Source organism: Schistocerca cancellata, chromosome 4 (assembly GCF_023864275.1).
Source record: "Schistocerca cancellata isolate TAMUIC-IGC-003103 chromosome 4, iqSchCanc2.1, whole genome shotgun sequence".
Lineage (NCBI taxonomy): Eukaryota > Metazoa > Arthropoda > Insecta > Orthoptera > Acrididae > Schistocerca > Schistocerca cancellata.
Window position 1 is genome coordinate 502,433,880 of NC_064629.1, and position 13,882 is coordinate 502,447,761.

A 13,882-nucleotide genomic window follows, 5' to 3' on the forward strand; every position below is an offset into this window, starting at 1 on the left:
GTTTTTTCGGATAGCTAGACAACAGTTCAAGCAAATCATATTAATGGAGTGAATTACAGTAAATTGAATTGACAATACTTAACTTTGCCTTTTCACAAAGAGGTGTCGCAAGCAATTGGCGACATGCAAGTAATGAATGTCGATCGATATATAAAATTTCCCTGCAAGCAGTTAATATACTCGTAGATCACAAGCCACGGCTCGTGTTCTAGTGCTTTTCTAGTGCGGCCGAGACTAGAGGGATCTGCGCTTATATTCTCTTCGTATAGGTGCCGCTCCTGTCGTGGTGTCGTCCTGTCAGCGTTCTATTGGCTGACGTCGTCTCACAGCCTTCTCTGCTGTATCTTTGAGGCCGACATGCCCGCGCTTGATGTTAAGCTGGAACAAATTTATCCTAGCCCCATATGGATTCCAAACCCTTTACAGATAGTCATGAAAGTTTGTGCTTCTGAATTTATAATAGTTATGACAAAACTTGTAAGTCTTATTACGAAAAACGTGTGACACATGCAATACATAACTGATGCATGAATGGTTCACCTCATATTATTTACTGAACACGCACCAATTATTTTGTTATGAGTCTTACAAGTATTGTCTTAACTCATTAAAAATTGACAAGCACAAATTTTCAGGGGTATCTCTACGGAGTTACGAGTATCTTTGGGGCTATATATTATATTAAAGATTTATTTGCATTTAAATAATTATTTTCTGCTTTTAGTCACTTTATTTCTAACCAAAAGCTTCACCCCTGTATACAACTGTTGCATATATTGCACACATCTCCTCCCCCTTTCTCTGTCCACCTCCTCTTCTCCCCTGTCTCGGATCAGCTGTGCCAGTTCGCGTGCGTACCGCCTGGAACACATTCTGATGCTACCTGCACATCACATCGGTCACGCAAGACAGCCAAGATCTCAGGCGTGTTCGGACTTTTTCGCTTCTACTACCACCACTGACAAACAAGAGAGCGAGTTGATGTTGCATTGTCATTCAGTTCCGAGCTATGCTTAAAATTGCATGTCTCTACCACTTCAGGAAGTTAGTTTAAAATAAAGTGCAAAATTTTTACTGAACAGACAAAAAAGTGAACCAATGAAAAGGTGTTAAAATTTGTCGAATCGGTAGGAGTAAAGGAGATAGAAAACTTTGATTACCTGAGTAAATTCCTATAATGTACAAAGAATTTATGAAGGATGTGAAATTCTTAGGTATATACCATCCATTACTGTTCTAGTTTGTAGGGTTCTTGCATACACTTGAGAGTAGACTTCATACACAAGCAATTAGGATCATAACAAGTTAAAATATTTCAGGGTTCTCAGGGCATTTAAATGGCCCTCTATGAAAGAAAGACAACGTTGTTCTTTCGAAATCCCGTTGGATAAATTGAGACAAGCAGGAATCCTGAGTATCACATTAGAGAAAGTAAGGAATGTAAAAAGACACCACTTACTTTTTTTCCTATATGTTTGGAACTACTATAGCGAGTGGCAAATATTGGTGCAGATCACCCTTTGCCATGCACGATTCTGAAGGTAATGTATTTTACAGCGAGTGAACCAGGTATCTTAGACACCCCAAATACTTGCTAAACTGTTGTACGCATGCTTAAAGGAGCAAGTAACTATCCTGCAAATGGTGGACTTTTGTCTATTTTATCTTGAATGATAATGAATTAACTATGGTTTCCTGCTTAATGGAACTCTGTATATCTTTAACTCTGTTAGAAACCCTGATGGAAAGAGGATTTCAGTCGTATGGTGTTCCGTAAGGTATGCAGTGAAACTTCGGCAAAAATGACTAGCTAATTTTCTATATATAAAATTCAAGACAGGCAGCACGTCATTGTTACCAAACTCAAAAATCCGTAGAAACCAATGATGTAATCTAACACCAGTTGGTAGCTAAACTGAAAGTGAGAAGAAGGCGTATATCTTTACAGAACCACCTTTCTTTGTTAATAACGTTTTACTGTCTGTCTCTAGTGCACATAAATTTCAATAAATAATGGAAAAAATTAATACAAATAGTTTAGCGTCCTGTCCCCGTCTAGATCGTTAGAGAAAAATCTCGAACTCATACTGGCCAATGATGGGGAGAGGAAATAATTTTTAACTTTTACAGTATAAATAGACGGCCATATAAACCGTGCTCCTCAGAATGTGCGTGCGCTCCGTTAACCGCTCTGCCACCTTTCTCTGTAACTGCTGCTAAGTTATTCAGTACGCCACGACTGGCGTTGAATCAAGTAATGCTGTATGTTGGCGGTGAAGGAAGGAGGAGAGACGATAAACCTAATCGCCAAACAAGAGCAAGCAATAGCCTTTTCATTTGGTGACTTCCCATGCAGAAATAACTGGAAAAGAAATAACTGGATGCTAGCAAAGAAGGGAACAGCATCACAAGGTAGATCAATACTGCTTACCGTCTAACCGCCGGAAGGACTCTTAATGAGAATATCAAAAGTTACATAAAATAACTATCATCTCAACGAAAGCAAACAATGGAAATACAGAAAGACGAATAACAGAACTAAACTGAGAAACGAGAATTACCGATTTCTCCTTCAAATGTAGGCTATGGCTGTCATTCAGCACAGAACCATCTTGTTATAACAGTCGACACTGTTACGCAACACTCGGTAATCAAGTGAAAAAATAATAACGATTTCCTTCTTCCGTAACCGAACACTGTCCATAGTAATGAGGACTCCAACAGTTTGCGGGAAACACTGTCATTAAAGTTCACGGAACAGGTTTTTACAAGTAGGACACCCACACAAAATGTACAAATTACTAAACGGGGGTGCTGCAATGGTAAGTAACTCTATTGTTATTTGGGAGGAATATTAATCAGATCCCGATCCTATCACCCTCATTGAAGCTATCTGTGTTTTCATAAATTCAGCTCATGCGAATTCTGAGCTGGCATATTAAATATCGCTACCGATTATCCATTGAGCTAGTTCCACGTTACTAATTATCTCGTTCAGAAAGACGAAATTGAAACCTGAAATGAAAGTAAGGGAGAAGAGGGAAATTATTTGCAGAGAACTGTATCTGCATCATTCTGCGACACGTGTTGCTGTTATTTCTGATTCATCCATGTTTCCATTTACTGTGTCCTCAAGAGCTGCAGCTCATGTGATAAAACCATGGTGCCATTTTTCAACAGGACAATTCTCTGCACACGTAGCACTTGTTTCTATGAACTGTGTGCCTGATGCTGAGGTACTCCCGTGGTCAGCAAGATTCTCAGATCTGTCCCCGATAAAATACGGGTGGAATCGGCTTTGACGTTAACTTCGCTCCAGTGCTAGTATCCTGGATACCAAGGACTATAAAAACAATAGTTCTTGGCCATCTTTTTCCGGAGAGGATACAACGACTTTGACATGTCCCAACCTAATCAGTGTACGCATCAGGGCAGAGAGGGTGGAACGTCATAATGACATATGTGCTCATATTAGCCAGTTCGTGGTAAATTGTACTCGATTTTGTAATAACTGGAATAAATTCAAATACTCTCTGAACCCATGAAGTTTCATTTCGGTTGCTTATCCCGTTCCTGGCGCTTCACTCTTTTTGTCAGACAACGTATTTCTGTTTTGCGAGCACTTTTAAGCAGTTTCATTCGCATTATCTTTCCAATAAAACGCAAAATGCTACCGTTGAAACTATAGATATCTGGAGTCGATACCATCGCTTACTATTTCCATAAGGATATGCATAATCTAAGCGATCCTGCTTCACTCGCTTCCTATCGAAGATGAAAGGAGTAGATGTAGTGAGACGCTGCATAATAAAGGTAATTGCCAACGTTAGAAGTAAACCATTGTAATACGACACTGTGACGAACAGTAAACCATGCCGTTTGGGGGTGCCGAAAAGCATCTGAACGGTTGTTGATATACGTCGTTGTTATGGCCTTCAGTCCGAAGACAGGTTTGATGCGACCCTCCACGCTAATCTACATAAATCCATTTGACCCACACTTCCCTCAATCACCAAACTAACTATGCCTTCATGTGTTTAGTCAACTTGTGCTCTTAAATCATTTTTCCCCCGTTTGATTCAGTATCTCCTCATTAGTTATTCGATCTATCCATCTAATATCCAGCGTTCTTCTGTAGCACCACATTTAAAAAGCTCCTATTCTCTTCTTGTTTGAATTGTTTATTGTCCACGTTTCACTTCTGTACTACTCTACGTTCCAGCTAAAAACCTCCAGAAAAGACTCCTTAACAATTGAATTTACAATCGATGTTAACAAACCCGTTTTTCAGAAACGCTTTTCATCTTACTGCCAACTGCATTTTATATCCTCTCTGTTTCGGTCATCGCCAGTTGTTTTTCTTCCTAGATAACAAAACTCGTGTACTAATATTTTAGAATCTCATCTCCTAATCTGATCCTATCACAGAGCGAAGTAGCACAGTGCTTAGCCCACTGAAGTGGCAGTCAGGAGGACGACGGCTGATATCCCCGTCCGGTCATCTGGATTTAGGTTTTCCGTGGTTTCCCTAAATCGCTTAAGCCAAATGTCGGGCTGGTGCCTTTGAAACTGCAGGACTGATTTCCTTTCTTTTCATTTCCTAATCCCAGCTTGTGCTCCGTGCTCCCTTTCTAATGAAATCGATGTCGACGGGACGTCAGACTCTAATCTTCCCTCCTTCTAATTCTGTCATAATCGCCTGGTTTCATTCGACTACATTCCATTACTGTTGTTTTATTTTCGCCAGTGTTCACCTTACAACTTATTTTATGCTCACTATCCATTTCGTTCAACTACGCTTCCAGATCGTTTTCTGTCGCTAACAGAATTACAATGTTATCGGAAAATGTCAATATTTTAATTCGTTCACCTTGTATTTTAATTCCCTTTCTATATTGCTCCATTGTTTCCTTCAATACTTGTAGCTGTACAAATTCTGTAACATCTTGTCTCACTCCTTTTGTCAAAAATGTTGAAATATGTGAGAATTCCTAAGGGACCAAACTGCTTAGGTCATCGGTCCCTAGACTTACACACTACTTAAACTAACTTAAACTAACCTATGCTAAGAACAACACACACACCCATCCCCGAGGGAGGACCCGAACCCCCTGCGGGATGGGCCGCGCAGTCCATGACATGACGCCTCAAACCCCGCGGCCACTCAGCACGGCCTTCTTTTATCAACTACTGCTTCCACTTCACGTTCTTCTACTCTTGTAATTGAAGTCTGGTTGCTGTACATATTGCATATAATATTTCACTCCCTGTATTTTACACCTACTACCTTCAGTATTTGAAATAGTCTACTCCAGAAAAAATCGACAAAAGCTTTCTCTAAATCTACAAATGCTATAAACTCAGGGTTTCCTTTCTTCAACTCATCTAAGATAATTCGTAATCAACGTCCTGACTTATAAAAACAGTAAACTGGTCTAATATCTGCTTAGGGTAATACTGTCGGATGTTTTCCAGCTGAACATAGCGAGCGATTCTGGATACCATTTGGCAGGACGAAGAGCAAGTGACCATGTTCATAACATTACCATTATTGTGCAGCGATGGCCTGGGTGCGTACGATGGCTGGTGCCAGAAAATGACATATCGCTGAGCATATCTGAAGTACTCATTCGAATTTTCCTTGATCCAATGGATCCATCATCCTGCAAAGCTTTTTCCCACAGAGCTGTTCGCGTTGCTGAGAGACTGTATAATGAAGACATCGCTTGATTGCAGTAGCTACCTTATCCGTAGGACATGAGTACTTTTGCTGTCTCCTCAGAACCTTCAGGATGTACCATTAGCACTGAGGACAGAATAGTACGCTATGCCTGCGGAACTTCTGAATAACATTCTGGGGAGTTTCCCAGTGAGATGCAAATAGCTCAGTGTTCCCTTGATGGGCATATGGGCATGCTCCTCATTGTTTTATTGCCCTGCTAGCGGTAGGTTCCATTTCTTTTTATCCCGGCGCAACCAAAGGTGCAGAGTAGGTGTCGTTGAAATATGGCTTTTCTTCCCACTTTTTATTCTTTCCAAACAGTAGCACCTTCCTTTGAGGTACCAATCATAGTCCTCACTAAGCCAGAAAATTGTCTTAGGACAATGTGGCTCTCTCCAAATCTCTGAGATTCTCGTTAGGGCCCCCAGCTATACTTCATCTTCAAAACGCGATAGGATAAGGTCTCTCTATCAATCTACCTAAGTTTCTTAGGTCTTCTGACTAGGCGCTACAATCTGGAACTGTGTGACCGCTACGGTCGCAGGTTCGAATCCTGCCTCGGGCATGGATGTGTGTGATGTCCTTAGGTTAGTTAGGTTTAAGTAGTTCTAAGTTCTAGGGGACTGATGACCTCCGAAGTTAAGTCCCATAGTGCTCAGAGCCATTTGAACCATTTTCTTCTGACTACTTCAATCTCGAAACTTTGCAGCTCGTTCACTAAATCGAAGACAGCAGTAAATTATCAACAAAAGAATAGTTGGACGATAAATCCTACCCTTATTCTTCCATGCACATCTTTATATGAACCTTCAGACAAAAGAAAGAGATATCCCTTTACATAGCAGTTATCCGAATGGGGCGGAAATCGGTAGATATATGTATATGTACGGACAAACAATTGAGTACAATTACAGAAAAATTCAGTGATTTATTCAAAAGCTCAGTAGGAAGACCTTCACAAATTCAGAACGTAAATAACCGGTTGGTCCACTTCCGTCCCTTATACAAGCAGTTTGGCAGAGTTGTTGTATGTCCTCCAGAGGGATATCTTGCCAAATTGTTTCGAATTTCGCATTAAATCTTCAGAATTCCGAGATGGTTGGAGGGCCCTGCTCATAATGCTTCAAACGTTCTCAACTGGCGGCTACCTTGCTGGTGAAGATACGGTTTGGTAAGCACGAAGACAAGCAGTAGAAATTCTAGCCGATTGCTGCCTGACATGATCTTGTTGAAATGTGAGTCCAGGATGGAATGCAATGAAGGGCAACAAAACAGAGTGTAGAATATCGTCGACGTACCACTGTGTTTTAAGGACTCCGCGGATGACAACCGTAGGGGTCCTGCCATGAAAAGAAATGGCACCCTAAAACATGACTCATGGTTGTCTACTCTTATGGCTGACGACAGTCAGTTTGGTATATCGCCGCGGTCGCAGGTTCGAATCCCGCCTCGGGCATGGATATGTGTGATGTCCTTAGGTTAGTTAGGTTTAAGTAGTTTTAAGTTCTAGGGGACTGATGACTTCAGATGTTAAGTCCCATAGTGCTCAGAGCCGTTTGAACCATTTTGAGCTCAGTTCGAAATTGGACTCATCACTGAAGATAATTCTACTCCTGTCAATGTTTCAGACTGAAGACGTGTCTAGAAACACCCTAGATAGCTCTTCGGTACCAACGTGATTGTCGCCGGCCGTAAGGGCCAACAAGCAGGAGTGATGGTTTGGGGTGCCTTTTCATTTCATAGCAGGACCCCTTTCGTTATCACCCGCGGCACCCTTACAGCACAGCGATACGTCGACGATATTCTACGCCCCATTTTGTGGCCCTTCATGGCAAGTCTCACTGGGCTAACATCTCAGCAATATAACGCCCATCCACACATTGTGAGAGTTTCTACAGCTTGTCTTCGTGCTTGCCAAACCCTGCCCTGGCCAGCTAGGTCGCCGGACTTCTCCTCATTGAGAACGTTTGGAACATTGTGGGCAGAGCCCTCCAACCATCTCGAGATTTTGACAATCTAACTCGCCAACTGGACAGAACTTGATGCGATATTCCTCAGGAGGATATCCAACAACTCTGTCAATCACTGCCAAGACTAACTATTATTTTCCTATGAGCCAGAAATCGGTCAATTCGTTATTGATATGTTCAATTTGTAAAGCTCTTTCTCTTGAATAAATCATCCAATTTTTCTGAAACGTTAACCGTTTGTTTGCTTGTACATGTAATACACACTGCCTTTGAGTGTGTGTTCTACATACTTCTTACACAGGGTGTTTGTTTTTAATTTGAAATTACTAAATATCTAGAGTAATACAAATCGTACGAAAAAAATGTTCCAGATGGAACGTTAATATTTTCAAGGGGGACGTCGGTTTTTGCTATTAAAAACTGGCTCATTTGATTCTGCTTGCAATTTTCGATACAAACGTAAACGGTTTTGTTCTAAACAGCTGATATTGTTGCTGAAATTTTAATTTTTTTTCAGAATTTGATTGTACAGTAAAACTTTTACATTTAGACATTTAGAGGTCTGTCAAATAAGCTACTTTTCACTTAACGTAGATATTTTTTCCTACCAGGCTTGTTTAGTTTCATTACAACACCATCAAGGTGTTTGATTTCGTTTAGTCCAAACGAAACTCACCATTTCGAGCCATCTACCACGAACGAAAAAAAACTGTTTCGTATAAACCCTAGGTATTTTTTGGCGCACCTTAATAAAGAAAGGTGGCTTCCCATTTGATAGAAAAAATCTGATCCCTATGCGGGGGAGAGTGTTGAGTGGTTGGCCAATTTTATCACAAACAGATGCTCCCTTTGAAACATTAACTTTTGAGGGGAACATTTTCTCATACAATTGGTATTTTTCAAGATATTTAGTTGTAGCAAGTTAAAAAAAACACCCTGTATATAGCGGGTCAATACAGTACAGCTCCAGAGCTTCGAACAGCTTGGTTAGTAGTAACCTGCCATGTTCTTTTCCGAGATCTATGAATACTACGTGTTTCCAAATTTCTTTCAGCTCTTTCTTTTACCGTCTAACGTAGGGGGAATATATTATCAATACACAACCTGCCTTCCCTACATCCACTCTGTTCTTCAATATCTACAATTTCTGGTTCGATTCTGTTTCTCAATGCCCGACCATAAAATCTTCATATTGAGCTGGACACACTGACGCCTCTATAATTATTACAGTCCTACCTGTTTCCTTTCTAGTAAATGGAACTTATTACAGAAATATCACCATTCCTCATCAGTTTATTAAAGAAACATTTCTCGTAAATAACGCTCGCTCCATATTTCACTGACTCAATAAGAATGTCTCCCAATGAAGCAGATTTGTTATGTTTCATCCTTCTTACGGTCTTTCCTATTTCATTCTGCGTCACTGGATCCACATTCACAATAGAGCGACGTGATTAAAGACATGGGATACCTCTTAATATCGTGTCGGACCTCCTTTTTTCCCGGCGTAGTGCAGCAACTCAATTTGGCATGGACTCAACAAGTCGTTGGAAGTACCCTACAGAAATATTGAGCTATGCTACTATTAGAGCCGTCCATAATAATGAAAGTGTTGCCGGTGCAGGATATTGGTCACGAACTTATCTCTCAATTATGTTCCACAAATGTTCTGTGGGATTCACGTCGGGCTATATAGGTGGCCAAATCATTAGCTCCAATTAGTCTTCAAACCAGTCGTGAACAACTGTGACCCGGTAACATGGTGCATTGTCATCCATAAAAATCCCACTGTTGTTTGGAAACATGAAGTCCATGAATGGCTGCAAATGGTCTCCAAGTAGCCGAACATAAGCGTTTCCAGTCAATGAGCGGTTCGGTTGGAGCAGAGGACACAATCCATTCCATGTAAACACTCACCACACCATTATGGAGCTACCATCAGCTTGCACAGTGTCTCGTTGACAACTTAGGTCCATGGCTTCGTGGGATCTGAGCCACATTCGAACCATACCATCAACTCTTACCACCTGAAATCGGCTCTCATCTGAGCAGACCACGGTTTTCTAGTCATCTAGGGGCCAAACGATTGGCCTGGAGCCCAGGAGAGATGCTGCAGGCGATGTCATGCTGTTGGCAAAGGCACTCGCGTCGGTCGTCTGCTGCCATAGCTCATTAACGTCATATTTCACCGCACTGTCGTAATTGGTACGTTCGTCGTACCTCCCACGTTGATTTCTGAGGTTAGTTCCCGTAGTGTTGTTTGTCTGTTAGCACTGGCAGTTCTACGTAAACAGCGCTGTTCTCGGTCTCAGATGAAGGTTCAAATGGTTCAAATGGCTCTGAGCACTATGGGACTCAACATCTGAGGTCATCAGTCCCCTAGAACTAAGAACTAATTAAACCTAACCAACCTAAGGACATCACACACATCCATGCCCGAGGCAGGATTCGAACCTGCGACCGTAGCAGTCACGCGGTTCCGGACTGACGTGCCTAGAACCGCACGGCCGCCGCGGCCGGCTCAGGTGAAGGCCGTTGGACACTGCGTCGTCCGTGAAATTTGGTTTTCTCGACACACTCTTCACGCTGTGCAACTCAGAATGTTTAATTCCCTAACGGTTTCCGAAATGGAATGTCCCATGCATCTAGCTGCAACAACCATTCAGCGTTCAAAGTCTGTTAATTCCCGTGTCCGTCCGTAATCATTTCGGAAACTTTTTCACATGATTCACCTGAGTACAAATGGCAGCTCTACCAATACGCGGCCGTGTTATATGTTATGTACGCGACACTAACGCCATCTGTATGTGTACATATCGCTATCCCATGTCTTTTGCCACCACAGTTTATCTGCAGATTTCAGCTGATTTACTGCCTGTTTGTGCCTAGGTCTCTTCTCACTCGATAGTTTTTTTAATGCTCCTCTCAGACACGGACAAGAACTTCTGAATCATCCTCAGCATATTTTTGTTGATTTAAGACACCCAGCATAAAATGACAAGCTCTGGAATGAAAGAATGAAAGCAGATCACCACAGGGGAGGCTTGCGTGCCTCAGTGACACAGATGGCCGTACCGTAGGTGCAACCACAACGGAGGGGTATCTGTTGAGAGGCCAGACAAACATGTGGTTCCTGAAGAGGGGCAGCAGCCTTTTCAGTAGTTGCAGGGGCAACAGTCTGGATGATTGACTGATCTGGCCTTGTAACATTAACCAAAACGGCCTTGCTGTGCTGGTACTGCGAACGGCTGAAAGCAAGGGGAAACTACAGCCGTAATTTTTCCCGAGGACATGCAGCTCTACTGTATGATTAAAAAATATAAAAATGCAGTAAATGAAGCAGGCAAAAAGGAATACAAACGTCTCAAAAATGAAATCGTCAGGAAGTGCAAAATGGCTAAGCAGGGATGGCTAGAGGACAAATGTAAGGATGTAGAGGCTTTTCTCACTAGGGGTAAGATAGATACTGCCTACAGGAAAATTAAAGAGACCTTTGGAGAGAAGAGAACCACTTGTATGAATATCAAGAGCTCAGATGGAAACCCAGTTCTAAGCAAAGAAGGGAAGGCAGAAAGGTGGAAGGAGTATATAGAGGGTCTATACAAGGGCGATGTACTTGAGGACAATATTATGGAAATGGAAGAGGATGTAGATGAAGATGAAATGGGAGATAAGATACTGCGTGAAGAGTTTGACAGAGCACTGAAAGACCTGAGTCAAAACAAGGCCCCGGGAGTAGACAACATTCCATTAGAACTACTGATGGCCTCGGGAGAGCCAGTCATGACAAAACTCTACCATCTGGTGAGCACGATGTATGAGACAGGCGAAATACCCTCAGACTTTAAGAAGAATATAATAATTCCAATCCCAAAGAAAGCAGGTGTTGACAGATGTGAAAGTTACCGAACTATCAGTTTAATAAGTCACAGCTGCAAAATACTAACGCGAAGTCTTTACAGACGAATGGAAAAACTGGTAGAAGCCGACCTCGGGGAAGATCAGTTTGGATTCCGTAGAAATGTTGGAACACGTGAGGCAATACTGACCTTACGACTTATCTTGGAAGAAAGATTAAGAAAAGGCAAACCTACATTTCTAGCATTTGTAGACTTAGAGAAAGCTTTTGACAATGTTGACTGGAATACTCTCTTTCAAATTCTGAAGGTGGCAGGGGTAAAATACAGGGAGCGAAAGGCTATTTACAATTTGTACAGAAACCAGATGGCAGTTATAAGAGTCGAGGGGCATGAAAGGGAAGCAGTGGTTGGGAAAGGTGTGAGACAGGGTTGTAGCCTCTCCCCGATGTTATTCAATCTGTATATTGAGCAAGCAGTAAAGGAAACAAAAGAAAAATTCGGAGTAGGTATTAAAATTCATGGAGAAGAAGTAAAAACTTTGAGGTTCGCCGATGACATTGTAATTCTGTCAGAGACAGCAAAGGACTTGGAAGAGCAGTTGAACGGAATGGACAGTGTCTTGAAAGGAGGATATAAGATGAACATCAACAAAAGCAAAACGAGGATAATGGAATGTAGTCAAATTAAGTCGGGTGATGCTGAGGGAATTAGATTAGGAAATGAGACACTTAAAGTAGTAAAGGAGTTTTGCTATTTAGGGAGTAAAATAACCGATGATGGTCGAAGTAGAGAGGATATAAAATGTAGACTGGCAATGGCAAGGAAAGCGTTTCTCAAGAAGAGAAATTTGTTAACATCGAATATAGATTTAGGTGTCAGGAAGTCGTTTCTGAAAGTGTTTGTATGGAGTGTAGCCATGTATGGAAGTGAGACATGGACGATAACTAGTTTGGACAAGAAGAGAATAGAAGCTTTCGAAATGTGGTGCTACAGAAGAATGCTGAAGATAAGGTGGGTAGATCACGTAACTAATGAGGAGGTATTGAATAGGATTGGGGAAAAGAGAAGTTTGTGGCACAACTTGACTAGAAGAAGGGATCGGTTGGTAGGACATGTTCTGAGGCATCGAGGGATCACAAATTTAGCATTGGAGGGCAGCGTGGAGGGTAAAAATCGTAGAGGGAGACCAAGAGATGAATACACTAAGCAGATTCAGAAGGATGTAGGTTGCAGTAGGTACTGGGAGATGAAGAAGCTTGCACAGGATAGAGTAGCATGGAGAGCTGCATCAAACCAGTCTCAGGACTGAAGACCACAACAACAACATCTTAAATAAACAAAAATATGGTGAGGATGATTCAGAAGTTCTTTTCCGTGTCTGAGAGGAGCATTAAAAAAACTATCGAGTGAGAAGAGACATAAGCACAAACAGGCAGTAAATCAGCTGAAATCTGCAGATAAACTGTGGTGGCAAAAGACATGGGATAGCGATATGTACACATACAGATGGCGTTAGTGTTGCGTACACAATAAATAAATAAATATATATATATATATATATATATATATATATATATATATATATATATATATGTGTGTGTGTGTGTGTGTGTGTGTGTGTGTGCGCTCTCAGCAAATCACTGATCATCGTAGTCTACCACGTCGATACCACCTCACTCTCCCAACACATCTTCACACCCTCCACAGCTCCCAACGAAATTAAATCGCTTTCCTTTACCCGACCATGAAATCCGATCCACCGTGATATATACCCATCCAATAAGATCTAGGAGAACTCTACCACGCACCCATTGTCAGGGCTCCCTTACCCTCCAATCCTCTCTATAATCTTCCTAAGTCTTGATTCGGAGCCATATCCCCATCCACTCTTCCCTCATTCCTCCTCCAAATACCCACCATCAAAACTCCCTTCTATGCACTACCTTTAAATGGTACATTCCCATGATACCCTTATTCTTGGCAGTCTATATCCACTCGTCTCTTCACTCAACTATGTCTCTATTTTAATCAGCGAACACATCGTCCTTTCCGTTTTCATTTATGCAACCATCGATCTGTTTTTATATATTCGTGTGCAACACTCATTTTCGATACATCTGTGCCTATATTTTAATTAATCACCAAGTCAACCTTTTATATATTTAATTATGCAACTGACGATTTGTCTTTTTATTGCATGAAACGTTCAATCTTGTCAACCGACAAGTCCAGCTTGAAAAAAACCTCTCAGTAATGCAGCTGCCTTAAATTTTACAAGACTGACTGTTCCATTTACTCATGTGTCTGTAGCTCCAAACTGAGCTGTGGTC

At 41.5% G+C, this 13,882-nt stretch overlaps 1 protein-coding gene across 2 annotated transcripts in view; it reads left to right on the plus strand.

Moving 5' to 3' along the window:
• Positions 1–13,882, plus strand: part of LOC126183723 (thrombospondin type-1 domain-containing protein 7A-like) — a 1,149,604-nt gene that overhangs the window by 859,740 nt on the left and 275,982 nt on the right. The window lies entirely within an intron of this gene.